Source organism: Toxorhynchites rutilus, chromosome 2 (genome assembly GCF_029784135.1).
Source record: "Toxorhynchites rutilus septentrionalis strain SRP chromosome 2, ASM2978413v1, whole genome shotgun sequence".
NCBI lineage: Eukaryota > Metazoa > Arthropoda > Insecta > Diptera > Culicidae > Toxorhynchites > Toxorhynchites rutilus.
The window spans coordinates 247,622,938-247,649,734 of NC_073745.1; the positions used below are offsets into that span (position 1 = coordinate 247,622,938).

The 26,797-nt window shown below is 39.9% G+C and overlaps 1 long non-coding RNA gene across 1 annotated transcript; it reads right to left on the reverse strand.

Moving 5' to 3' along the window:
* Nucleotides 1-23,057: 23,057 nt before the first annotated feature.
* LOC129771096 (uncharacterized) lies at nt 23,058-23,888 on the reverse strand. Its single transcript, XR_008742280.1, has 3 exons — nt 23,671-23,888; nt 23,290-23,606; nt 23,058-23,228 (listed from the first exon to the last, which is right to left on the reverse strand). It is a non-coding gene; the product is annotated as an uncharacterized LOC129771096 (long non-coding RNA).
* Nucleotides 23,889-26,797: the final 2,909 nt, after the last annotated feature.

A 26,797-nucleotide genomic window follows, 5' to 3' on the forward strand; every position in this document is an offset into this window, starting at 1 on the left:
GGCCATCAAATCATTATCAAAGAGTTTAACGAGGTAATTCTTCAAACATATCCAAAATCAACAGATCACCTAACGGAATCCTACGTCAGCTCTGCGGTCGTGTCTCGGACACAACCCTCCTGTGACTTTTTTACAAACTTGATTCTTGATTTTTTTTGAAGGCTTTGTACTTATTAAATGTTCAACGCCGGGCATCTTTCGGCGTATGCACATATCGTACAATCAAAATGATGGCTGTGATAGGGAATGTATAGGTGGTCATAAGCTCATTCACTATCATATATTTCACTATTGAGCACATTACCGTACCTTAAACTGTGGTTTCGGAGAAGAATGAATTGTAAGATTTGTAGTCTCCGCAAACAAAGTAAATAAAAATGAAAAAGAACTGAGGTTTTGGAGACGAACTCTACGATCTGTCGAGAAATAAACGAGCTATAAGCGTTCTGAAAAACAAACAGTAAATACAGGGACGGATGACTTTCGGATTAAAGTCCTTTAAAATAAGAACAGAGCAGCAGTAAAAACATATCTCATCATGTTGCCCCTTAGTTATTTTTCTATACAATGCAGATGTAACGTCAGTCAATTTTCAACATTAGTTATCAACCAAAGAAAGCAGTTCTTGCTACCGAGCAAAATTCAGTAATGCCATCCTGCATATAATGTGTTGTAATTTGAAGCTTTTAATTTTAATTTGAAATACTTTTAATTCGGAAACCATGTATAGGTTTGTGAAAACTGAATGATCAATTTAAAAGACCCCAACCACCAATAAGTTCAAAAAATGAAAGGAGGTTGTGTCCAAGATACGACCGCATTGTTGACGTAGAACTACACTGTTATTTTATATAAGTCGCCATACATTGGTGGCTTGAAACTACTAGGAATATAAACACTTCTCATCATTTTACGCTATTCTCAAAAGAAACGCTTAAAGGGTGTGTCACATCAAATTGCATCACGGAAAAAACGCTGTAGAAATTTAATTTTTAGGAATTATATCTTCAGCTTTCGCTTTAAAATCAGATAAGAGTGTATAGATCACGTTGGCCATGCTTCACTATCAATTTTTCGTAAATTTGGAAAAATGTCGTCGAACGAAAAAGAGCGTCGTGAATTAATCCTGTGCACTCATTTCGAGAATCCGGAGTTGTCACATCGGGACATCGGTAAGATGCTGGGAATCGTCCAATCCACGGTCAGCGGAGTACTAAAACTATACTTCGAGAACCTAACCATCGACCGGAAGGTGAAGAACGGCAAAAATGGATGCTCCGTGAGTGAAAGAGATCACAAGCGCGTAGTTAAGCAGTTTAGACGTGATCCGAGAAGTTCGGTCCGGGATGTCGCCAATAAGCTGAATTTGTCAAGTTCATTCGTCCAGCGGACCAAGCAGCGGGAGGGCCTGCGTACATACAAGGTTCAGAAGGCTCCTAACCGCGACGAAAGGCAAAACATGGTGGGGAAGACGCGAACCCGGAAGCTGTACACCGAAATGCTGACGAAGCCGCATTGCCTGGTAATGGACGACGAAACCTACGTCAAAGCGGACTTTCGTCAGCTGCCGGGCCTGTTGTTCTTCTCCGCAGAGGACAAATTCAGCGTTCCGGAGGAGATTCGCAAGCAGAAACTATCCAAGTTTGCCAAAAAGTACATGGTGTGGTAAGCAATCTGCTCTTGCGGAAAGCGGAGCGCCTCCTTCGTGATGACCAGCACGGTAAACGGGCAGGTTTACCTTAAGGAGTGCCTACAGAAGCGCTTACTACCACTATTGAAGCAGCACGAGGGCCCGACCATCTTCTGACCGGATCTCGCTTCGTGCCACTATTCAAAGGACGTGTTGGAGTGGTACGAAGCCAACGGGGCCACCTTCGTGCCAAAGGAAATGAACCCGCCCAACGCGCCGGAGCTTCGCCCAATAGAGAAATATTGGGCGATTATGAAGCAGACCCTCCGGAAGAACCAAAAAGTTGTCAAATCGGAGGCGGACTTCAAGAGAAAATTTCTGTTCTGTTTCTGTTTCTGTTAAAAAAAAACTACAACCTGACGTTGTACAGAACCTTATGGACGGGGTAAAGAGGAAGGTGCGAGCATACGGGCTTGGGCTCGAAGTATGAATAAAAAGAAAATGCCAAAAGTTGTTTAATAGTTTTTATTTTACTGTCTAAAATTTTCAAAAGGATCGGTCTACTGGGCGAATTTCTACAGCGTTTTTTCCGTGATGCAATTTGATGTGACACACCCTTTATGTTAATATTACTGGTCTCGAAAAAAGTTCCATTACTTTCTCATGCTCGAGGGATGTGCAGCTGTCACCCTTAGCGGAGGAGGTTTTGCTACTGGCAAGCGAAATCTAACCACATACAAAATTCCAGAACGACATTTACTTTCTTGGTGACTAAACTAAACCACCAGCAGGGGGAGCTTGATTTTGATTGCTGTCTGGGTAACGGCGTTTACATTTTCGACCGACGCGCCGAAAACGCCTACTCCGCTGTTGTTCGATGCAGTGTCACACTCGCGAAGGCTCAGTTCAGTGCGAGCGCTTTTCGCTGCACCAACATCGCGTGCAGCATTAGATGACGCTTGCCTCGATTTTTTTTTCTTCTGGCAATGCGTTCGTTTTTTGCAGGACTCGAGCCTGTCTTCATCTTCTTCTTGCTCATCACACACTACGCGAAGCGTCCAATTTATGACGCGGAAAGAAAAACACACGATATGAATAACGCCAAAAACGAACTGAAAAAACCACACGACGATATCCAAGTTGGATTACCACTGGTGGGGTCCAATCTTAGATCGAAGCGCAGCGAAGGCAAAGTGAACTGGATTGCTCAACAGTCCGATGCCGAATGAAAGTTTGCCTCAGCGAGATCCACTGTTTATACTCTAGGCAAGTGTTCTCCTTCATTCTTCTTCTTTTCCTTTGTTCACGGAAACTTTAAATCCTACGATTTCCCCTTCGTTGCTCGTTATTAACAGCTCTGTTCGGGAAAGCACAAAAATGGACAGAACAAATGTATGGGAAAATGGAAACGCTTAAAGTTTTCATGAATTTTAACCATTTACAAACCAGGGAATTCGAATGTATGGAATATTAAACAAATCTTAGGGAATTTCCGAATCGTTTAGTATGTAAATCGTCAAAATCCGTTCGCGTCAAAAATAGTTATTAACGTTAACTTTATTTCATAAAAACGTGACCTGTTTTCTGATTTGGCACCCTTAATGAAAGACGTAGTTCTACGTCAAGACAAGCATAAACAAAATAATTCAGTTCATATTATATGTCATATTATGTCACTTTAGAATGCATTGGTATTGTGAAAAACTTTTAATAACTCTTCTTTGAAAGGTTTAATGGCCCTGAAAAGCGCCGTGTTTTACGGTGGCTGGTTTTGCCACCAAAGCAGTCTGTATAAACAACCTTTTTTCTTCTTCTACTTGCTGCAGTTTTGCGATTGCGTTTGCCACTCGCTGAAACTAGTTGTTGCCACCGAACCGAATGTGCTCTGTTCTGTAGTTCTGTGTTCAACTCGAGCACTCCGGCGGCCGAAATTCTATAACCGCTATTAGGTATACTGGTGCTCCGGCACCAATCCGTTGATGCGATGTGATGTGAAACGATGCCATACAACCATACTGATTTACGGTTTGAAAGAGAATGATATATTTTTCAACGGATCCGCGCGTTTTGTACTTTAGCGGTACACGCTCACAGGATAGAGACAAATCGGCAGACTCAGCCAAAGGGGCGAGTTCAACGAGACGAACGAATGAGCGTTAAAAGGCAGCGATGGCAAAAAAACACATAAGGTGCTACTGACATTCAACCGATTCGGACGTGTTTTTAGCGCCCTTGTGAAAGAGTACGGAAAAATAGGAGTTTTCTCGCACAACTAATCAAATGCTTAAAGCAGCCTTTCTGAAGGCTTGATTAGTCCTAAATACAAATTGATTTTCAGCATCGCAACCCGAGGATAGCAGAAGAGGATATCAGCAAACGTTCACTGCGGTGGCGGTGCTCATCGGTTCGCCGGAAAAAGCGCGCGCTTTTTCGGCATCACGCCCCTTTCTGGATCGGCGGAAGCCGTTCGAAAGGCATAAGCTGTGTGATAGTGACTAGTTTCTGGTAGTGATTAATAATATTTTAAAATATATCCGCATACTGACGGTGAAGTGAAGAAAAATTCTAAAACGAAAATTTTATAGTGAATCGCTCGCGTTCTTTCGAGTACATAGGTGGTTCTTATAAGTGCTTTCAAAAAAAATAGTGCGAATTTCTTGGTACATATCCCCAAGTGATTAGCCCAATATTCAATTTTTTCATAAAGTGCTAAAATCTTTTCTCCGGCTACACCTAAGGTGTAGCCGACAATCAACATGGCTTCCAGTAGATCAGGGCCTCCGAGAGGCCGGGCTACAAACCTCTATGAAGGTAGGCCAACCGAAGCCACCGCTCTACTTTGGGCGGACCCATCGAATGGCAACCTGCAGATACTGCTCTTGAGGGCAACAGGAGACAAGGCTCTCCCATCCAACCCCTTCGTAGTCAGCAAGACTATAACGTCGGCAATCAAAAACTTCAATAACATCAACAGTGCCAAACCACAGAGAGACGAAAAAAAGAACCTTCAATATATTCTTACCACCAGGGACGAGGAATCAGTAGGTAAGCTTCTCCAAATTAACAAACTTATTGACAACACACCTGTAGAGATTATTTTCCACCCCACCCTAAACCAACGCAAATGCGTAGTTACATGCAGAGACGTGATTAATATCACCGAAACCGAATTGCTGAAAGAGTTTTCCGATCAGAAAGTGATCGATGTCAAGCGAATCACCAGAAAGGAAGGAGAAGAAATTATCCCCACAGCTACACTAATCATAACGCTTCGTGGAACCGTTGTTCCCGAATTCATTTATTTCGGTTTCATTCGCGCTGGGACTCGGAATTACTATCCGAATCCAATGCAGTGCTTCAAATGTTTCAACTTCGGACACACCAGCAAAAGATGCAAGCGTGAGAATCCGCTTTGCAGAAATTGCAGCAAAGAGCACCCCAAAGATTTTGATTTTAAATTGTGTAATACACCAGCACTATGCATTAATTGTCAAGGGAACCACTCCTCTTCCAGCAGGAAGTGCCCCGTATGGCTAAAAGAAAATGAAATCACAAAAATAAGAATCGATCGTGGTATCTCTTACAAAGAAGCAAAAAGCATTTCCAACACCCAAAATGGTCCAACTTTTTCGAGCGTCTTGCAAGACAGGCTCAACATTCGGGAACCAGTAGCTGGCTGCAAGTGCAAATGCAGCTGCGCCTCGGCCGTTTCGGCCGCTTCTAGTCGCGAAAGCACCCCCTCAATCATAGACACAACCATGACAGAATCGTCTACCGAAAGTTCAACAACCAAATAGTGAATCGGATACTAATTTCTATGGATACCTCTGAAGGCCCGAAAAAAAACAAAAGAAAACTTTCGAAAGGTTCATCCTCAGATTCAGATCTAAAATCCGAAGATGAAACCCAAACTAACAAAGACAAGAAAAGAACAAAGAATGAACAGAGACAGACACCACCAACAAATAACAATACAAGCCCAACAAAAAACAACAACAACAACAACAACAACGCACATTCAACAAAAAACAACAACAACACACACAACAAACACTCCAAAAACCTCTACACCAAACAAGAACGACACCAACACCCCGAAGAAAGCTTATCTTCCCAAGGGTAAAAGATCATCGAACTAATCCTCTTTGGATAGTTCAAACATACACACAATCAAGACTTAGGAATTAGAGTTAAAAACACCAACACATTCACTCCAATACAGAAATTCGGGATACAATGGAACATCAGAAGTATCCGACAAAATATTTTAGAACTAAAAATTCTTATTTCGAGCTCTAATCCCACAGTCATAGCCCTTCAAGAAACTATGACACCAAACAATTTCAACAAACACTTCATCCCAAAGTACATCACATACTTCAAAGAGGGTCCCAACCCCTCAAAGCACGGAGTTGCAATCGCAATCAAGGATGGCACTCCACATGATCTTCTTGCAATTACCACCGACCTTCAGGCAGTGGTAGTACGCATTAAATACCCCTTTCCAATCACTGTCGTCAGCATCTACATCACTAATAATTCTAATCCGGCCACTCTACGAGGCCAACTGGACCATCTGTTCTCCCAACTTCCCGCCCCAATCATACTTATGGGTGATTTCAACGCCCACTCATACGCCTGGGGAGGCGCATACCTCGATCAAAAAGGATCTATAATCGAAGATTTTATCTCCGACCATTCCCTACTCCTTCTAAATAACGGCCAATACACCAGAATTCATCATACTGGTACTACTTCGGCCATTGATCTTACTATGGTATCACACAAACTCTCTTCAAAACTTTCATGGAACATTCACGATGATACCTGCGGCAGCGATCATTTTCCAATTCTCATCTCCTTCGGCCAATCTTCTCCAGAGTTTCCAACAAGGCCAAGATGGAAATTTGAATATGCTGACTGGGCTGGCTATCAATTTGATATTGAAAACCGCCTTTCCGCTAAACAAGACTGGACAGCCGAGGAATTCTCCAAAGTTGTCCTTGAGGTTGCAATGTTGCACATCCCTAGAACCAGTGGCATCCCTGGCAGGAAATGCGTCCCATGGTGGTCGCCTGAGGTGAAGGCAGCGATCAAAGGTCGACGTAAGGCCTTACGCAAACTCAGAAAGGCCCATCCGGATAACCCCCATAAGCCCACTCTGCTCACAGAGTTCCAGGGCTCGCAACGAAGCTCGAACTGCCATTAATTCAGCCAAACACAATAGTTGGGCTAAATTCGTCAGCGAAATCAACCCTAACACGTCGACAAAGGAGTTATGGAGTAAGATTGGTAGGCTTCATGGCAAGAAAAGAAGCAAAGAGTATAATCTTCTTATTAACGGTCAATACACCAATGACCGGAAAATCATCGCCGAGGTGTTCGGAGATTTCTTTGCATCTGCCTCCTCCGATCAAAATTACGACCAAACCTTTCAAACCCACAAAACGGAATGCGAAAAAAATTCCCATCGATTTTCATACCGATGTGGAATTTGACTTCAACAAAAACCTCTCCCTCAAAGAGCTCGATTGGGTACTGAACAAAGTCAAACAAGGATCCACCGGACCCGATGACATCAGCTACCCGATGCTAAAGAAACTACCCCATCTCGGGAAAAAAGCACTTCTGAAGCTCCTCAACAAAGTCTGGGACAGTGGAACCCTCCCCAGTTGCTGGAAAGAGGGTTTAATGATCTGTATCCCGAAACCAGACATGAACAATCATCTTCTCGACAATTTCCGCCCCATCACTCTTCTAAGTTGTGTTGGGAAAGTCATGGAAAAAATAATAAATCGACGCTTAACGACCTTTCTCGAGTCAAATAAGCTGATTGATTCCAGACAATTCGCATTCCGCCCGGGAAAAGGTACAGAAGATTGCCTCGTAGCAATCGAAAAAATCCTAGACGACGCAACTGAAAAATTACAGAACATAGATATCGTTTCAACTGACCTATCCAAGGCCTTCGATCGGGCATGGAGATACCCAGTGCTGAAAAGCCTTTTCAACTGGGGGATTCGTGGGAGGTTAGGCCTCTTCATAAAAAGTTTCCTTGAAAATCGGTCTTTCAAAACCATCATCAACAACCATAGGTCTTCTTTAAAAATCCCTGAAAACGGTTTCCCCCAAGGCTCAGCACTTTCACCTACCCTTTTCAACATTGCTATGTAATCCATCTTCGAACTAATTCCCGATCACATAAAGATCATAGTCTATGCAGATGACATAACTCTTATCTCTACGAGCTGCTTCGGCTTAAATCAGAGAAAGAGGCTTCAAAAAACCTTAGACTCCATCCAAAACTGGGCTCTAAAAACAGGTTTTAAAATTTCCCCGGAGAAATCCAAGCACATGTACATTGGAAAACATCTCAGTAGAAAACCTATCTTCAACTTAACAAAATCCCGATCCCCACAACGAGGACATTGAAAATACTAGGAGTTACTTTTGATAAGAAACTCAACTTCTTACCACATTCCCAAAAGACCAAAATAGCCACCAGAATGATGATGTTCAGCTTGCAGGCAACCTAGCCTCTGGTCACAGAAAAACACTGCTGAATATTGTAAACGTTTGGTTGGTCCCAAAAATCCTATACGGAATAGGCACCTTCAGCCGCGGAGGGGACGGTGTGTTAAACACCATTCAACCAGTTTACAATAAAGCAGTCAGGATTGCAATCGGAGCTTTTCCCACTAGCCCCACTCTTGCCGTAATGGCTGAAAGTGGTCAACTTCCCCTCAAACACCTGGCGACAAAAGCCATCACAAATAAAGCCATCCGTCACATGTCACTTCCCGACAGTGACCACAATGTCCCACTAATACGCAGGGCCAAAACATTATTCAACAACCTCACAAACAAAGACCTCCCCAATATTTGTGAACGGCCATCTGCTACGGGAAGAAATTGGAACGTCAAACCGCCGAACATTAACCTTGATCTTCTTAAGGCTGTCCGAGCGGGAGACCCTTCTCCAAAAATCAAAGCTTGCTTCAATAACCTCATTGCATCCAATTTTCAAATTAATCACCAGGTATATACAGATGGTTCAGTCAATGCCGATGGAGTTGGATCTGGAATTTTTGAGAGTAGATACATAGGTAGCTTTTCTCTTCCACCGCAATGCTCCATCTTCAGTGCGGAAGCTTTCGCTCTTTTAATAGCTACCCAAGAATGCACCCATGATTTCCTTCCTACCACAATATTTTCCGACTCAGCTAGCTGTCTCCATGACCTTCTACGTGGAAACAGCAAACACCCATGGATAATACAAACAGAAGAGGCTGCTTCAGATAAAAACATCTCCTTCTGCTGGGTTCCTGGTCACTCAGGAATCCGCGGAAACACAGCCGCCGACATACTGGACGGCCAGGGCAGCAAAATGGAACCCCCAGACACGCCCTGTCCTCCATCTGACATTGTCCGCTGGGTAAAACAGCAAGTCCGTGAAAGTTGGGACATAGACTGGATAAACAGCGTCCCACTCATCTTCATCAAATCAAAAATTCCACTCTCCCTTGGGAGGACCGTCTCAATAGTAGGGAAAGGCAAGTCCTTACCCGTCTTCGAATTGGGCACACTAACTTCACCCACTCACACTTGTTCTACAGAGCCGAATAGCCCCAATGTGCTTGCAACGTAGCACCAGTTTCCGTTAGCCATCTTCTATTAGAATGCCAACATACCAAAGATGCTCGAGCCCGACACAATATAGGTCAGAGTCTCCGAGATATCCTCAGTAGAGACGAGACCCAAGAAACCAATCTTATTGCGTTTCTGAAAGAAACCGACTTCTTTGGTAAAATCTAAATCGAAACATTAAATACTTTTGAAATTGTTCCTTTATTACAGTTCACCACTTCACGGTCATGTATGCGTGTTCATGTGTGTATATACATGTATGTACCTACATACATATATATACACGCATCTATTAATACATATTCTCACATATATATTCCATTTATTACATTACTTAACTGATTTCCTAACTTTACAGCCACACTCACCAAGGAGGATAAATTCATTAAATAAACCTCTCCATTTTTCAGCTCTACTATATACCATTAAATTCAAAACCACTATATTTTATTCAAACTGTATTTCATTTCATTTCACAACCTCCCCACACCCTACTCATCCCCTCTTTACTTCCCATACCACTCCCACCCTCTTCCACTCCTCTAATCCCACCCAAATCCTTTCCACTCCTTTCCTTCCCATCCTCCTGAGAAGGGCCTTTTTTGTGTTTTTTTGTTTTTGGAACACGCCCTGCGCTTGGAGTCTAGGTCATTTGTGCTTCGTCACTGCTTCGGTCCTCGGATCAGTAAATATTTACTTTTCTTTACAGCATATATTAAATATCTTATGAAGCATAGGATCCCTTCCTACCTTCTTCTTTAACCGAGAGTCGAGCGGACAGATTTGATGAGTGATTTTTTTGGTTTCCCTTTCGCCAGTCCCCTCTGGGCTGGTTTTATTGTGGCTCTTCACTGGGCTAGAGGCGAATGAACTGCAAAGTTTAAAGCCTCTTAAAAACAAAGAAAGAAAGAAAGAAAGAAAAACACATTCATTACGATTTGTTCGCTCGTTGGATTCACATGCAGGCTGAAAAGGGTCCTTTTCAGGATCACAAAATTATCTTTAATCTAAAGAGTTTATTGTTTTGTTATCACTCGATATCCCCATCTTGTTCGGCTAAACCTTCCTGTTTAGCGATTGCGTTTGCCACTCGCCACAGTTGGAAAATTTCTTCCCATCCAGCTTGTGACATGTTGTACAGTAAATTACATTCAATGCGACGTGCCGAAGCACCACTCAGTGTCGCATTGGAGGCGATTTTAACCTGTAATTGAACATTTGCGATGACAGTGGTACAGTGTCGACTTTCAATGTGGGGTCATGATTTGGGCCCCGAACTCTATGTTTACAAAAATGTCCAAATAAATATGTCGCATTACAGGTCCGTCCAATTAGCTAAATGTCGACTGTACTTTCAATCTAGAAGCAATTTAAGAATTGGTGAAAATTGAAGAAATCGGGAAAGTCCCCAACCATCAATAAGCTCAGAACAACTGCCAAATTCTCATACTCATCATATCCTGGCAAACAAATTATGAAAACATCAATTTGTGTTTTATTATTATTTTGGATATTGTTTTAGAAAGCATTGAACTGTATTTCGTAAACTCTTTTTTGGAAGGTTTAATGGCCCTGAAAAGCGCCGTGTTTTATGGAATGGTTCCTATTTAGAAAACTCAGTACTCGTGGTTTTGAGGAAAAAAACCATTTCGAACGCCCTCGATGCCGCCTTGTTCTGGATTTGCCACCAAAGCAGTTTGTACAAAGAACAAACTTTTTTCTTCTGCCGTTTTGCGATTGCGTTTGCCATTCGCCACTCGCTGCAACTGCCTGTTGTTGTCTTGATGTCCACCGAACTGAATGTGGTCTGTTCTGAATGCGGGTTTTCTTATCGTCGCGAGCAGCTTTGCCAGCTAACTCGATCACTTCGGCGGCCGAAACTATATAACGCCGACTAAGTGGACTGGTGCACTGGTACTAACGCGCTCGGCCTAGCTACACTTGCGGAGCAATTGGCGAATACACCTACGGGGAATTGCAGACCAACACGATTCGAGCGGGATTTTGCCTTTCCCTTCACTTTTCCACCTTTTTTATGTCCAGACATGGCTGCTTGTGTTGGTTTGTTGATGTGACGTGATGCGAAACGATGTGGTGTACGGTTTGGATGAGAATGATCGTTACGGCAGCGGAGCGGGGATTCTTTAAGCTTTAAGGGACTGGCTGGCTCGAGAATTACGCATGTGTGAGACTGCGACCAATGTTTCGTTCATATTTTTTCTTTTCCTTTCCAATCGTGCTTCATTGTATTTCGCAGCTGCTCTGGTTGCCCGTTTTGGTCGGTACGATTGGAGGAGCACAAAATGGATCAATAAAAAATGGGCACATAGTGCATTTGGACAATGCTTGATGTTTCACAATTATTCAATGATTTATCTCAAAAAAAAAAAAAAATGTTATTCGTTATGATAGATGCGTAGATATATTTCCTATCAATTGATGCAAAAACCTTTGCGATCTATTGAGAATTGCTCGAGTTATAAGCGTTCCAAATCTTGCATTTTTTCCTACTTGTTCAGTGCCTAGATTTTCATTTCACCCCCTATATCTTCCGGTTAGACGTAGTCCTACGTCAAAATATCGATAAGTTTGGCTTTCTTCTAGGGTTTTGAATTGTTAACAACAAGGTTAAAATTGATATTATTGTCTATTGAAGTTGTAAAAATAACGCCTGTTTTCGGGTCATTGCTACAACATCAAATCAGCTATCACGAACAGATTCGGCACGAAAACATCCAGTGGCCATTAAATCGCTAAAATCAACAAAATCGTTGTAAACACTGTTGTAAAGCAATTTCCACTCCCAAAAAGGTGGTTTTAATTTAAATTTTACTATTTGCGTACAACGTTCATTAGCCCCGACTGCTGCTGTGAGGTACTGTTTACAGATCAGCAATAGGGCAAGGGAAACAACATTCACTGCCACTGTCGTTTATTGCTGTCGTTAGATGAACTCCCGCGTGTTTGCGTACGGCGCTAAAAACATCCACGGGCAATAATTTCTATGGGGTCAGCCGAGTGGATGTTTATCGCTAGGGAAATTAGCAAGTACAATCACCATCATGGGGAGTGGGAGCTTTATCTATCTATCTCTCTATATATATATTTAAAAATGAAAATCTCGTGTCACGATGTTCGTGGTCGAACTCCTCCGGAACGGCTTGACCGATTTTAATTAGCGTAAATGATCTTGGTTTGTCCGATTTGGGGTGTTTTTACGCAACTAATAGATGCAAATCGATTTTCATGAAAATCACATATAATCGATACGAGTTTGGGTTTGTTGAAAAGCCCCAAGTCTCTAATTGCTAATACTATCATATGGCGTTGAAATTATTCAATTTTTTATGTTTTTAAAGGTTTTCCTCAAAGAGGAATTATGATCATGGTTTGTCCAAAAATGATCATGGTTTGTTCGGCTTTAGAAATCACCTTTTTAGGATGAAAACATTCGTATTCTCAAGTAGATGTTACATTTATCATTACTTGAGTTTACATTCATAATTTAGGCTTTCTTTAGAATATTGCAGAAAAGGTCTGAATACGTACGAAATAATCATCTGGTGATCGATTAAAAGTTAGCTCGAATGAGGGGCGCATTGACACCAATAGATGTTGTATTTTATAATGCTTTAAAACATGTGATTCCGTAAAAGTATACTATGAAACTACTGTAAATCATGAAAAAGACAATTTTATTTATATATTGTGAAACATTCGAATATCTAATTTGGCAAAGGTGTGCTGAGGTGTGCGAATACTGCATTAATGCATTAAAAAAAGTGGACAAACCTTGATCATATTTTCGACTGGACAAATCAAAATCATTTACCTTAAATTATACTCAAAAAACTCGGTAGGGGTGAGAATAGGTCGTAAACTATATATGATACCACTAGGATACCGATTACTGTAGATTTAATACCTATGCAAGATTTTTTTTTTTCTGAATGATTTTGTTTTTTCGCATTTTTTGCATAAATTTGGTTTAAAAGAATACATGTATAACCAATTTTGACCCCTGTCTCCTATTTTCAATCGCGTTATTTGTATTTTTATATAAACAATACCAAATAAATGATCCATCGTTCGTTTTTAAAACAGGACGAATTCATTCACGTTGTTAAATGGCAGATGGCACTTCTTCCTCTTCTTCGAGCTTCTACCCCATACATACGCAAATAACTTCAATTCAACTATAGCTAGACGTATCGACGGTGAGCTGTAAGCCTTTTTGGATGAGCATAATAAATTATTGAAATTATTCTAAACACACACATGCTCGGGATGCGAAGTAACAATCATGTTATTGTGGTCAATTCTGATTAAAAACCGGATGAAGAACACGTGTGTAGATCCAATGCGCCACAGTTATTTCAGTCATTAAGAACATTATTATTCATTTTTTATTAATATTTTGAAACATGTGGTTGGAGGAGACGAAATAAACAAGAGAGTGCACTCCATAGATTCTTATTTTTGATGAATTGACGCAGGCAGAACAACGTTTTGAGCTGTGCCAATAATCCATGGTCAACCTATACACAAAGATAGAGAGTGAACGACTGCGATTCCTATGACACAATCAAGAGAATGCATTTACTTGCGAGACGCTATCATGAGCAACACCGACACAGCATTTGTTCAAACGACAGCATGTGTGTTCAAACAAACGAAATTATGTCTTTAATGAGCTCCATTACAAAATTACACGTGTTCCGTCCACCACGGGATTAATTCTCAACAAGCCATATCCAAACGGTTTGGGTTTCCATAAGACCAAGGTCCAACGAGTATCCAGATTCCTGAGCTATTAAAATCCAGCCCTTCTTCAGACGAAGGATTCGCCATCTTCCTCAATGGTGTGATCCACCAAGGACTCTACGGAAAAAATGAAGATAGTCTCTAATATGTGGTCTGTGTAACAGGAAAACACATTCACAAATTGTCTCTGATAATGACTCTATATTATGGATATGGATATTATGGTGGGCCCTCAAGCTCAGTATCGAATTCTCTACGGAGAAAACTGAAATGGTCGTTTTTTCTAGGAAGCACTAACCCGCCCAATTCCAGCTTCACCTATCCGGCAAAACGATCCACCACTGTATGTTTTTTAAATTCCTGGGTGTATATTTAGATTCTAAGTGTACCTGGGGGAGTCACATTGCGTATTTGAAACAAAAATGCCAACAAAGAATCAATTTTCTCTAAACAATAACAGGAACATGGTGGGGTGTCCATCCAGAAGACCTCATTCAGTTGTACAAAACAACGATATTATCAATGTTAGAATATGGCAGTTTTTGCTTCCGATCAGCTACCCGAATTCATATTCTCGAGCTGGAGAAGATACAATATCGTTGCTTGTGTATAGCAATGGGGTGTTTGCATTCGACACATACGATGAGTCGCGAAGTCTTGGCAGAAGTACCCCCCGCTTACTCTTCGGTTCACATAATTATCCTAAAGAGTTCTCATCCGTTGCAAGATCATGAATCCATTGGTGATTGATAACTTCGAGAATCTACTCCAATTGACTCCTCAGACAAGTTTTTTATCTTCATATCATGAGTACCTTACCCATGAAGTGCACCCTCCAACCAAGTTTGCTTCCCATACTTTTGCAATTCCTCTATCATTTTTGATCTGCCCATGCGACAAAAAATCCATGGAATCCCAGATCATATACGCTCCGATTTTATTCCGCCGATATTTTCAGGAGAATATAGGAAAGTTAGATCTGATAAAATGTTCTTTACTGACGGTTCATACATAAACGGGTCCACTGGCTTCGGCATCTTCAATAAAAATTCCAGTGCCTCTTTCAAACTTAAAGAACCTTGTTCCGTGTGTGTCGCTGAACTGGGTGCGATATACTACGCACTAGGGATCATTGAAACATTGCCCATCGACCATTATTTTATTTTTTCAGACAGTCTCAGCTCCTCAGCTCCTTATTACCTAAGTATGGGTTCCCTCTCATTGCTCGATTCCGGGGAATGAGAAAGCGGACTCGCCTAGCTAAGGTGGGCGCTTTAGAAGGCACACTTTTTGAAAGGCAAATTGCCTATAATGAATTTTTCCACATTCCTCGTCAGCACACACTCGTAAGTTGGCAGCGCATGTGGAGTGAAGATGAGTTGGATCGTTGGTTACACACGATTATCCCTAAGGTCTCGACGAGTGCATGGTTCAAGGGATTGAATTTCATTCGCGTGATATCTCGGCTTATGTCCCATCACTGCAACCTAAACGCGCATCTTTATCGCATTGGGCTCGCAGCAAGCAGTCTTTGTGATTGTGGCGATGTCCACGATGACCACGACATCGAGCATGTTGTCTGGTCGTGTATCCAGTTCCATGCTGCCCGCTCTCAGTTTTCCAGAGCATTGAGGGCACAAGACAGATAATCGGATATCCCCGTCCGGGATATCTTAGGTAGCCGTGATCCTGATCTCTTGTTTCATCTATACCTGTTCCTCAGAAACGCCGATGTCAACGTTTAATGATGTTCCCTTCGTTGTATCCCTGTATCATATCCCTCCTATTCGATCGATAAACCTTCACTTAGTTGCGGCAATACATACACATACTCTTTACAGATACAAACGACAAGGGTCGCAGGTTGTGCAGCCCACTGATCATTCACCATGAGCTGAGGATTGTACCGCTCATGACTGTGAGGGAGAGCTCGGGCAGGGGTACCAAATGTACCGCACCACGACTGTATTCTGACGACTGTCACCATCATTGGCCCGTAACAGTCGTTAGATCAATCTATTAACGACAATCACACAGTGAAAATGTCGTGCGACATTTATATTTACTGTCGTGTGCTGTACACGGCTGCATTTCCATATGTGAGTATTTTGTTCATTCGTCTGCGACAGGCCTGGTTGCTAACTAGTCATGTTGTTTGTAGATTCGGAATGCAATCGTAAATGCATTGCTACTGTCGTGAATGATTTTTTCCCTCGTGCTGATGATGTCGGGTGTCTTTGTATATATTATGCAACGTCGTTCGCTTACAAAAGTGTGTTCTTTATTCACCAGTATTTTATTCATTTTCTCATTCGCAAACTATAGGTTGTAGGCTTTGAAACGGAAGATAATTTTCAGTTTCAGGTGAATTCTGCAGCATATTCCGAAATGGAAAAAAAATATTTGTTGGTCGATGACGCGGCTATCATATGTGGAGAGCAAGTGAGCAGTGTGAGCAACAGGGGAGAATCTGTTGAAAGAAATGCGATAGGAAGTGTTGTGGGTGGAATTAGCGTAGATCGAACGTTTAAAGTTGGCTTCATTTGTGTTTATTGAGGCGATTTGAAATTGATTTGATCGAAATAAGGCCAAAAATGCATTGTTATATATTAATCTGTCACAACAATTATTAGTTTCCTACTTGGAGGATAAATCTAAACATTCCCAACACTGAGTATTTCCCGATGTCATTAATATATTAACAAAGAAACTCTCGCCTAGAATCATTAGGGATCCGTGCTTTTTTCTCCTATGAATTGCTGCTCATTTGTGTACCTATCTTGATTCGGCCATACCAGCAGTACATCATTCTCGATACAGCCGATCTAAAATTGAACCGGCTGTCTCTGTATATACGTAACTTGTGCTCACAACCACATCCCAGAGCGTACTGGTGAAAAAGCACAAACGCATAAAATAAAGGCTTGTTTTACGATCGCAATTTCTTGGTCATGACATTTTTCTTGCGACAGTCAAATTTGACAGTAACTCGGGTAAACCGATAATATTCATCGCATCGTGAGCGACTGTTACAGCGACAGAATTAATGGAGTAGCAGACACGAAAAAATGGAAAATGAACAGTACGTTTGGCTCACTACGATCGGGCCCGACAAATCAGACAAATTCGACGAAGCACCGACTGCTATAGTACAGGTTTATTTTATTCATTCGTGCTCTGTCGCTTGTATGCGAATGTAGCGCGCACACAGTGAGTCTCGATTTTATTTCATACCGACTGTAATGAAAATGCAGTACTTTTGGGACGCCTGAGCTCGGGGAATAATACATAATAATGTATACAAAACGGTAATTAGTTCACTCAATTGCAAAAATGCTTCGTTTCTCTAGCAGCAGTAATCATGACTTCTCTCTAGCAAAGCCCTTTGCATTCTGTCTGGTTCTCTCTCTTTCTCAATCCGCGTTGACGGCATTGAGCTTACTATGGTTGACGGCATTATGGTACTATGGAAGGGGGGAGTAGGCATGACAATATGGGTTTGCAGAAGAAATGAACACACCTTTAAAATAAAAATTATGAATGAAAATTATTTTTCCCAAATCAAATTAGTATTCTATGTGCATTAAAATAACTTTTTGCTTGCAAGTAGTGAAAAAATATCATACAAAAATTGTGTCTAACGATAATTTGATATTATAATGGTATGTTTCGGTGAAAATGTCTGAAAATTCATAGAAAATAGTTTAAATAAGGGTCAGAACAACGTACTTCTAGTAGGTAAATAATGCCAAGAAAATTTTTTAATATAAATTTTAGCAATTTAAAACTGCCTTAGGACCGACTAATCTGATAGAGAATAGTTGGCCTCATACAAACTAATATCGTATCCAGATGTCGACACCTTTCCACCGTCAACGCGAATGCTCTCATCGTTTTAACAATTCTTCTTTTAGGTATCGGACACCTGCTGTGTTAAGCCGGGTTCAGACGGTGCGAGTAAGCATACGAGTCGGTCTAGTCAGTTACTGCAGTGCAGCTACTCACACCGTGTGAACACATCATGCCAGTTAGTGTCATGTGTAATCCGGCGTGAGAGCTACTTCAAAGTTTTTTGAATTCACACGCACTCGCATCTCTCAAAACGTCAAAAACTGAATTTAGTGTTCGAATCAGGGATGCCAAATGTAAAGACATGTCTCCGTTTTTAAGATACTTGAAAATATGCGAAGGTATTTATAGACTTGAAAATTATTGGGAAAACTAATAAAACCCTCATATTTTCTAAACGAAATCGTTGTTATTTTGATATGCATGCTGGCTGGGCACGCTTTCTTTTTGAGATAGTTTTCTTTAGAATCTCTAATATAGAATCATTATCGGACACAATTTTCATTCAAAATTCACTCACAACTTGCAAAAAAAAGTATTGTTCTAAGAAATAGAATGCATATCCGATTTAAAAAAGTACATTTTTTTCATTCATTACTTTATTTTGAAGCGTATTCATTCCACCTGTAAATCTACTATCATTTTCACTTCACAATTGGTGCTGGCAAGGCGAAATAAATAAAATTCAAAAAAATCTGCGATTTATAGCATCACATACTTCCGGAATTATCTTAGCTATGGATGCTTTCGAGATTCTAAAAAAATATCTCCAACAATCTGAACGATATTTCAGAAGAAAGGCACATCAATGTCGTTTTTTAATTTCACTCTTGCTGGTATAGCATCCCTCATGAGTGTATCTTGGCGTTGTATTTTTGGGCCAATGAAATCCAACAGTGTTTCCACTACTTCAGGTGTTTTTCTCAACACTGCTCTGTACTCCAGAGGACCATCATCGTAGAGTTCCTTCAATATTGTTTTTGTTGCTCCTTTTCCTTGCATCTAATTCCTGGCCCAAATCCTTTTGCCTTTCTGCTTTTTCGGATAGTACCTTCAGTTCGAAGAAATTCAGCACAAAGTGTTTTTAAACACGCTCAGCGTGTATTTCGCGATAAAATTGTGCAACTAAATAAAATAAATGTAACTGAAAATCTGAGACGAATACGGATCAAATTCGGATCAATCATCTGTCAAATTCGGACCTGATTGCTGATTCTGACTATTTGATGGACATTTGAAAAATCATCTGGTACCCCTGATAAGCCAATGCTGCAGTATCTAGTTTCGCGTCAGCAGCTCACACTGTGTGAACGGACAATGCGAGTCAACCAATTGTCAAGCGAGTCCACCGGGTCAGTAGTTGCTCATTGTCAAGTCAGCTACTAGCAACGTATAAATGGGTCTTTAGGGACTAGACATTAGTTCTTTTAATTTCAGGGGTGGGACACTTGCCTAGACCCTACAATGACAACTCTACACGAGCTGATGATTGAGCCGGCTAGTGACTATTCTATCCTGGATTCCTCGAGTCGAGAAGGCGCACCATGCTAGATATGCGGTACAGAATAGGGGGCGTTGCAGATTAATGGTCAGCTGCATCCCAGTAGGAAGTATCCCGCGTCGGGCACATGTACAGTGCATTGGAGACTACAACATCCCGATTATGACAATAAACTGTAATACTAACTTCGAGCCAACCGCGAGTAATTGGTTACAAATTACTAACATAACTAATAAGAAATATTGCCAAAATATTGTACTCCCGGCCCTGTCAGGCTAACGCTTATGAGCCTTAACAAAAATATATATTTTGGAAAAAAATAAACGAAACATGACCGTTAATGAATTGAATGCATGAAAATAAAAACATTTTTCATTTGAAATTCATTTAGAATTAGGCTAAATGATCTTGGTTTGTCCGATTTGGGGTGTTTTTACGCAACTAGTAAATGCAAATCGATTTTTCTTCATAAAAATCACATATAATCGATACGAGTTCAGATTTGTTGAGAAGCCCCAAGTCTCTATTTGCTAATACTACCATGAGGCGTTGAAAATATTCAAATTTTTATGTTTTTTAACGATTTTCCTCAAAGAGGAATTATGATCATGGTTTGACCACCTCTGATCATGGTTTGTCCGAAAAATTGTCATGGTTTGTCCGGTTTTAGAAATCACCATTTATGAATGAAAACATTCGAATTAGCAAGTAGATGTTGCATTTATCATTACTTGAGTTTACTGTCATCATATTGATCTATTCATATTTTTGGCTTTCTTTGCTTTTTCTTTGACAACACATTTCCTCGCAAAGTAAATTCCAATAAGTACAGAAAATATGTTTTGAAATTGAAATTCTTTTGAAAACAAGAGCTTCATCTCTCTTGAATTCAAAAATATATCGCCATGAAAATCGAAGATTTCATTTTCAATCAATGCTTATTAAATCATTGACATTTCTACTATGTTGATTACATCATTGAATGGAAATGACATGAATTATATTATTTTTGAAGTATCTTCAAATCCATACAAATGAAACACAAATTTCTGCATTACTCGAGAGTTAATGAAACCAAATTAGGCATATAGAGGTGTTATGCAATCTGCAATACGGGAGTGTCAAAACACATCCGCAATCACCGATTTTGAACACCATTGAGCGTCTGTGGTGGGGAATCAAGAAATGTCTGAAGAATAGAAATCCAGCGAACGAAGCAAAACACGAAACGACGATTAAGAAGATCTGGGAAAGCGTTTACGGTGACCAAAAATGACCTCGGCGCTTGCAGATAGTGCTGGACGCCAAAAGGGGGCATATTAAATACGAGGAGATTGATTTTTGTTATCTGTTAATATTTCTGAACTGATTTGAATTTTCTTTTCAAGAAAAACTTGAACCATACACTCAATTTTGCAACGCCTGATTTGAAGATTTATTGTTTATTTTTTAAAAATTAAATAGTAATGTGACCATTTTAATTTATTTTTTATCCCTACATGAGAGTGAAAAGGATCAATTTTACGATGAATATGAGTCGCTTTTAATTATTTACTTTTTAACCCCGAAAAACTCAAAAATAACAAACCAACGCGGGGTGTATACTTAATTTTGCGATTGACTTTACATTAGGGTGCCAATGTAAATGGTCATCTCTAATTTCAAAAAGTTACCCCATAAAAAATGTTCACCACCTCGAAAAAACACCCTTTGCCAAATATCACCTCAATTGGACTTAAGGGAGAGTGACGCAAAGCGGCCAAAGTTTAAGTTTTTTGAAAATCGAAAAATCACCCTTTAAATCGGGGTTTTCTAAAAAAAAAGTTGATTCCAAATGTCTTAAAATTGCATGAAACGTCGAGATCTAGTGTCACCTCTAAACATTTTTTTTGTCAAAAATCGACACACTGGGACACTCACTCTTATCACTCTTGTCAAAAATCGACAGACATTTTTTTCCGGAATACGAGACTAAACGTATGGTTTTAAGTGCCAATAAAAATAATTATCTCGATTTTTCACTCGGAACTTGCTGCGAAATGTTGATTTGCACGATAATATACCTTATGCAAAATATTAGCTCATTCGAACTTCAATTGAGCTTCCGATTGAGCTGAAACTTGGCATAGGATGTTTTTTCGAGGTGATGAACATTTTGTATAGGGTAACTTTTTGAAATTTATGGGTCGATTTTTTCCCATACATTCATTGGCACCCTACTGTACATGTTCTGTAAGCAATGGATTAAGGCTCAAAAATTTTTTGGACTGGCTGGCTCGCTCGCCAGATTTGAATCCTGTTGAAAAACTTAGGGCGATTCTTGTACGCAGAATTTACACTGAGGGAAAACGTTACACGTCGATTGAAGAGCTCAAGATCGCAATTTCGGAAACATGGAAAAATATCGAGAAACCGTTCAGCAGAATGTGGTCAATAGTATGCTAACACGAATTTTCCAGTTTATTAGCCGAAATGGCAACGTTACCAATTATTGAGATGTAAATCAGTCAATCGTTTTGATTTTTTCATTGATAATACTCATGATTTTTGAAATGGTCTTATAGAAACTGGACAGTTGGAATTAACAAACAAACTACTCTTTTGAACGAAATTGACGTTAAATATACTTTATTCTAAGCACTCTACAATGTATGAATGTCTCTTGTTGAAATTCTAACTGTTTGTGTTTCAACGAAATATTATCATGGTGGTCTTATAGAAGTTGGACAGAGTGTAGAAAAGAGGGAGTACAAAATAATAGAAAATCTGCGTTGCGTTATTGCGAGAGACCCTTTGTTGAAAAGTTAACAAATTCGACCTGTTTGACATACTGAGAAGCGAAATAAAAATGTTTCTTATGTTTTGAATTTATCATCATTCATACAGAATAATCGACAAATAATTTCCGGTACCAGTTCATACATAAAAACCGGCAGTGAAGTGTAAAAAAATAGTCGATTCTCACGACTGTCTCAACTTACTCCAGGGATGAAAAAACATGGTATAAGCTGAAATGTAATGTAAATGTAAGTTATATACGGGAAAAAGAATTTTCGGTTTAGTTTTCAAAACCACTACACTTAATCTGGGCCATACGGAGAGAATCCAATTGGTTGTCAAAAAGAATCCAATAGAAATGTCACAAGAGATCCAATAATCAGGAGGGAAAAAAGTGTTACTTTTCTTGGATAAAGTATTGTATCAAAGACAAAATAAATCAAAGTTAATCAAAATGAACAAACTACCTTTTTGCATCAATTAATGCTAGCTATCAGAATCAGAACGATCTAGCTAATATTTTGGCAGGAACTGAAATTTTGAAATCAGGACTTTGAAGTGAAAATTTGAAAAAAAATTGGGCATTATAATTCAAATTTCCTTCTCGTCAAAATTTATTATTTTTTATGTGTTTCGGACGTTGTAAAACTTATTTTTTTCATTAAAACAAAAATATTAATTTAGGGGGGCGTTGCTGATTAATGGTCAGCTGCACCCAATAGGAATGTCGGGTGCACGTAGAGAGCATTGCAGACTGCAACATCCCAATTATGAGAACACTTGTGATACTAACCTCGAGTCAACCGCGAGTAATCGGCTACATATTACTAACATAGTTGTAAGGCAAACATTGTCGAAATATTGAACTCCCGGTCCTGTCGAGCTGACACCATATGAGGCTTAATAAAAATATATATTTTGGAGAAAAAATATGAATAAATCTGAATCTGGTCTACATTGAACACATTACTGATACGCTGTGGAACTTCGAACTGCTTGCTCATCTGATTGAATTTCGATTTCTAATACTGAGCTTTCTGTTGCCACATTTCGTGCAAGCTGTAATCAGAATATTCTGAATGTATCAATCAGTATTGTATCATACAAAAAGAAAAACTACCTTTGATATTTGGCACAACATTTTGGTGTTTTGACTTTCCCCGGACCAGTGGGTAGAGTTCCGTAAGGGTTTTAAAAATTGTCGGAATTTCACACTCAGATTCTGCGATGTTGTCGTCACTCCATGGTTTACAATCTTCCCGGAAGAAACCCGCGTAGTTATGAATATAGCGGCAAAACAATCTGCGCTACGTGTTGGTGATGGATGTATTCCTCTTGCTCAACAATAGGCCTAATTGTTGAAAAAGCGTTTTGAAGTTTCAACATGTTCACTTTTCGGTCGAATTGGAACAACGTATTTCTTTTTTTAAAGTGATCCTTTAAAAGTGAATAAAAACTTTGCAACACTATTAGTTTATAATAATTCAACCATTGCACTTACTCCACAAACAGGAGAACCCTTATTCGGAATAAGTTTGTCGTGTCCGCGAAAACCGACTCAGTGCATTTGTAAGAAAGCATCCAAGGGGAAACGATGGTAACTTACGCGGGTATTCTTAGTCGTATTCGGACATGTTTTTACTGAACAACGCATTTTCAATCCACTGACCACTTTCTCGAGCAAAATTCTACTTCGGGCACAAACGTAAATAAACTAAGTTCGAGCCACGAAAACGTTTGTTACTTTGATCTGAGAAACATTTGACAGATAGTGTGAGGGGAAAAAATGCAAGATATTTATTTTCAAGCAAAATGCACTTGAAAAAATTATTTCATTGACTCCGCATGACCCAGCATCTAATTATCATCAAGATGCTGAACTATAGGTGTTTCGTTCTAGGGACTTTCAGGACATGACGTGAGACGAGTAGCGAGACGTAACTTTCAGAAATATTTACTTTTTGTTTGGGTGTGTGGTTATGATTTCAATGTCAACTCGCTAAGGAAAATAATTGAAGGAAAAAATAAGCAAATATATATTCTCGTGGAATATAGTGCACAACCTCCTTTTGCTCTAGCCAATTACTTGTAACGGCCCTTTCCGGGTCTTCTTCCCGGTATATGCACAGCATTCTCCTCCTCCCTAACGAATTCAGTGGAGCCACAATCAGCGTTATTTTTTGTCACCATCGCCGTAAGCTGATAGTACTCTTTTCCCCGCCGATGGGAGCCAAACAGAAGTACATTTTGCTTAGAAAGAAAGGCGAAAAGCTATACTAAAACATCCTTCTGCACTGTTATGATTCTACAATAAAGCGCGAGCAGCTATTTTGCCAATGAATGCATTTGTCACCAAAAGATACGATTTGTTTTGTAAACAAATTTGTTTTTTCACGAGCAATGGCCGAACAGCAATTTTGACATTGCGGTCCACCTATAGTACAACGCCTTGATTATCACTATTTGATTATCTTACATCCTATTCGTAAGATATTTTTAATAAAAATCAGTGTTTTCGGACTGATTGAGTCAGCGCGTGAAAATTTTCGTTTTCATTTCATGAACGACGGAAAGTAAACAGAGGGGCGGATTGCGTCAAGACTTTCCAATATTCTGGTTATGACTGTCATAAGGTGGGCTGTAAGGTATTGTTACTGAAAAAAATATCTTTTCAATCCATTATTCCTAGTTAACAGTTATGGCTTCCGTTTCAACTTACTCCGCGTTTCAACCTGCCCCCTTCATTAATTTTAAAAATGAACATCATGAGACTACGTCTTTCAGAAAGGGTGGCAAATCAGTAAACAGGTCACCTTTTTATGAAAAAGTTTTATAGTCAATTACTATTTTTACTTCCGGGCTTCCATGGCCGAGTGGTTAGCGTCACACATTATCATGTCGGGGAATCGGGATCGATTTCCGTTCTGGCCGAGGGATTTTGGGTAAAAAAATGTCTCCCGATTTGCATTGTGGTCACGCGTATTCTAGGGCTTGCCACTCCAGAAAACATTCAAAATGAAGAAGAAGAACAACCATCTAATTAAAAACAACCTTCTAAGAGCATTCCTATTTTTCCCATATATTTGTTTTGTTCATTTCTGCGCTTACTTATCCGTGCTGTCAATAACGAGCACCTAATATAACTGCGAGGTACAATGTTCATATACCACTGCGAATCGGGACGCGTTATTGTTGGTTTAAAGTGCAGCGGTTCCGCCAGATATAAGCCCAAGAGTAAAATCGCTTCGGAGTGGATTAGTTGTGCTGATGAAACAAATATATATTTTCGTTTGTGATCAAGATAAATACACAGCGCAATGCGTGCAGTATGGCCAGTTTGTGTATTGTTCTTGAGAGGGCAAGAATAAATGAACCAACCATCTTCAGCTGCTTCTACAAAACAACGTTTGCTATTTCAATTGGTGTGAGTTAAGATATCATTTACAATATAATAAACAAAAACACCACGTGTCATATCAGAAAACAATAATTCATGTAATTAAATCATGCAATCATTTCTATCGTTTGTATTCATTTATATTTCATGCTCCCGCGAGGTGCATGCTATAATAAATTTTATCAATTAATGGTGACGTCTATAATTCATGAAATGATTTCTATTGCAGCGCTTTGTGCCCGTCGAGGTGTGGGAATCGTTCTAGCAGAGGTAATTCAATTTGTTTGCTACTCCGAGTTTGTAAAGCTAATCCACAACTTAGGGTGTTGGAGCGTTTGAATGAATTGCAGTCGGTCGGGAAACTGGGGAAACAACATATTGTACTCATTATCGTAAATTTGTATGGTTCGTCAACAAATAAAGCTGTGCAGCTCAGAAGCTGTTTATCCGGAATTATATTTTCAGCCTTTCAATATTTTCTCTATGGTGGCTAATCTGATTTGTGGAATGATTGAGCCTGCTCAGAGGAAAACAAAATATGTAGGCATGAGCTTTCATCAAACCATTTATTTCTGATGCTAGCAACATAATAGCGACCTATATTGCTCGATTTCAATATCATTAAGATTAGCCATTCCATTACTTTCATCACTTAATCACCAAGTATAGATACTTCTTACTTACGGCATCTTTTTTTGTCCCAAAGTGTGCTTTCTCGAATCCCATAAAACTGTCAATTAAAACAAATCGAAATGATTTCTCTTTCAGACTGTAGGAGATAATCCTCTTTTAATCGCATCAATTTCCGAGCGGAAAATAGGTACCAAAGGAAAATTGCTCCGTGCCAATGGAGGGTGGGGTTTTTCCAATCAACTTTCTCCAATCCTTTATCCACTTTCAGGGTATGGGTATAAACCCTTTTCTTGGAAAGGCTCTTTACAAAAGGTACTACAGCTTCTCGCATCGGAAAATTTTCTCAGCATTCTGTCGGAGTCGGAACCGGGGACAATAGGGTAGAAACAAAACAAATTTTCTCCCACCAATGCGCGCTTCCTTTCCAAGGGAAAGCAGTTTAGTACTTGAAAATCGAGCTAGCATGCAAAATAGATTGTTACAGTTAATCAGGAAATTGTTAGGGCTTTTGAAGCATCACTGATAAAAGCAATCTGATTTTAATTTTGACAGCAATCATGATTGGACGATCTGAACTCAACCACAAATTGAGTATATT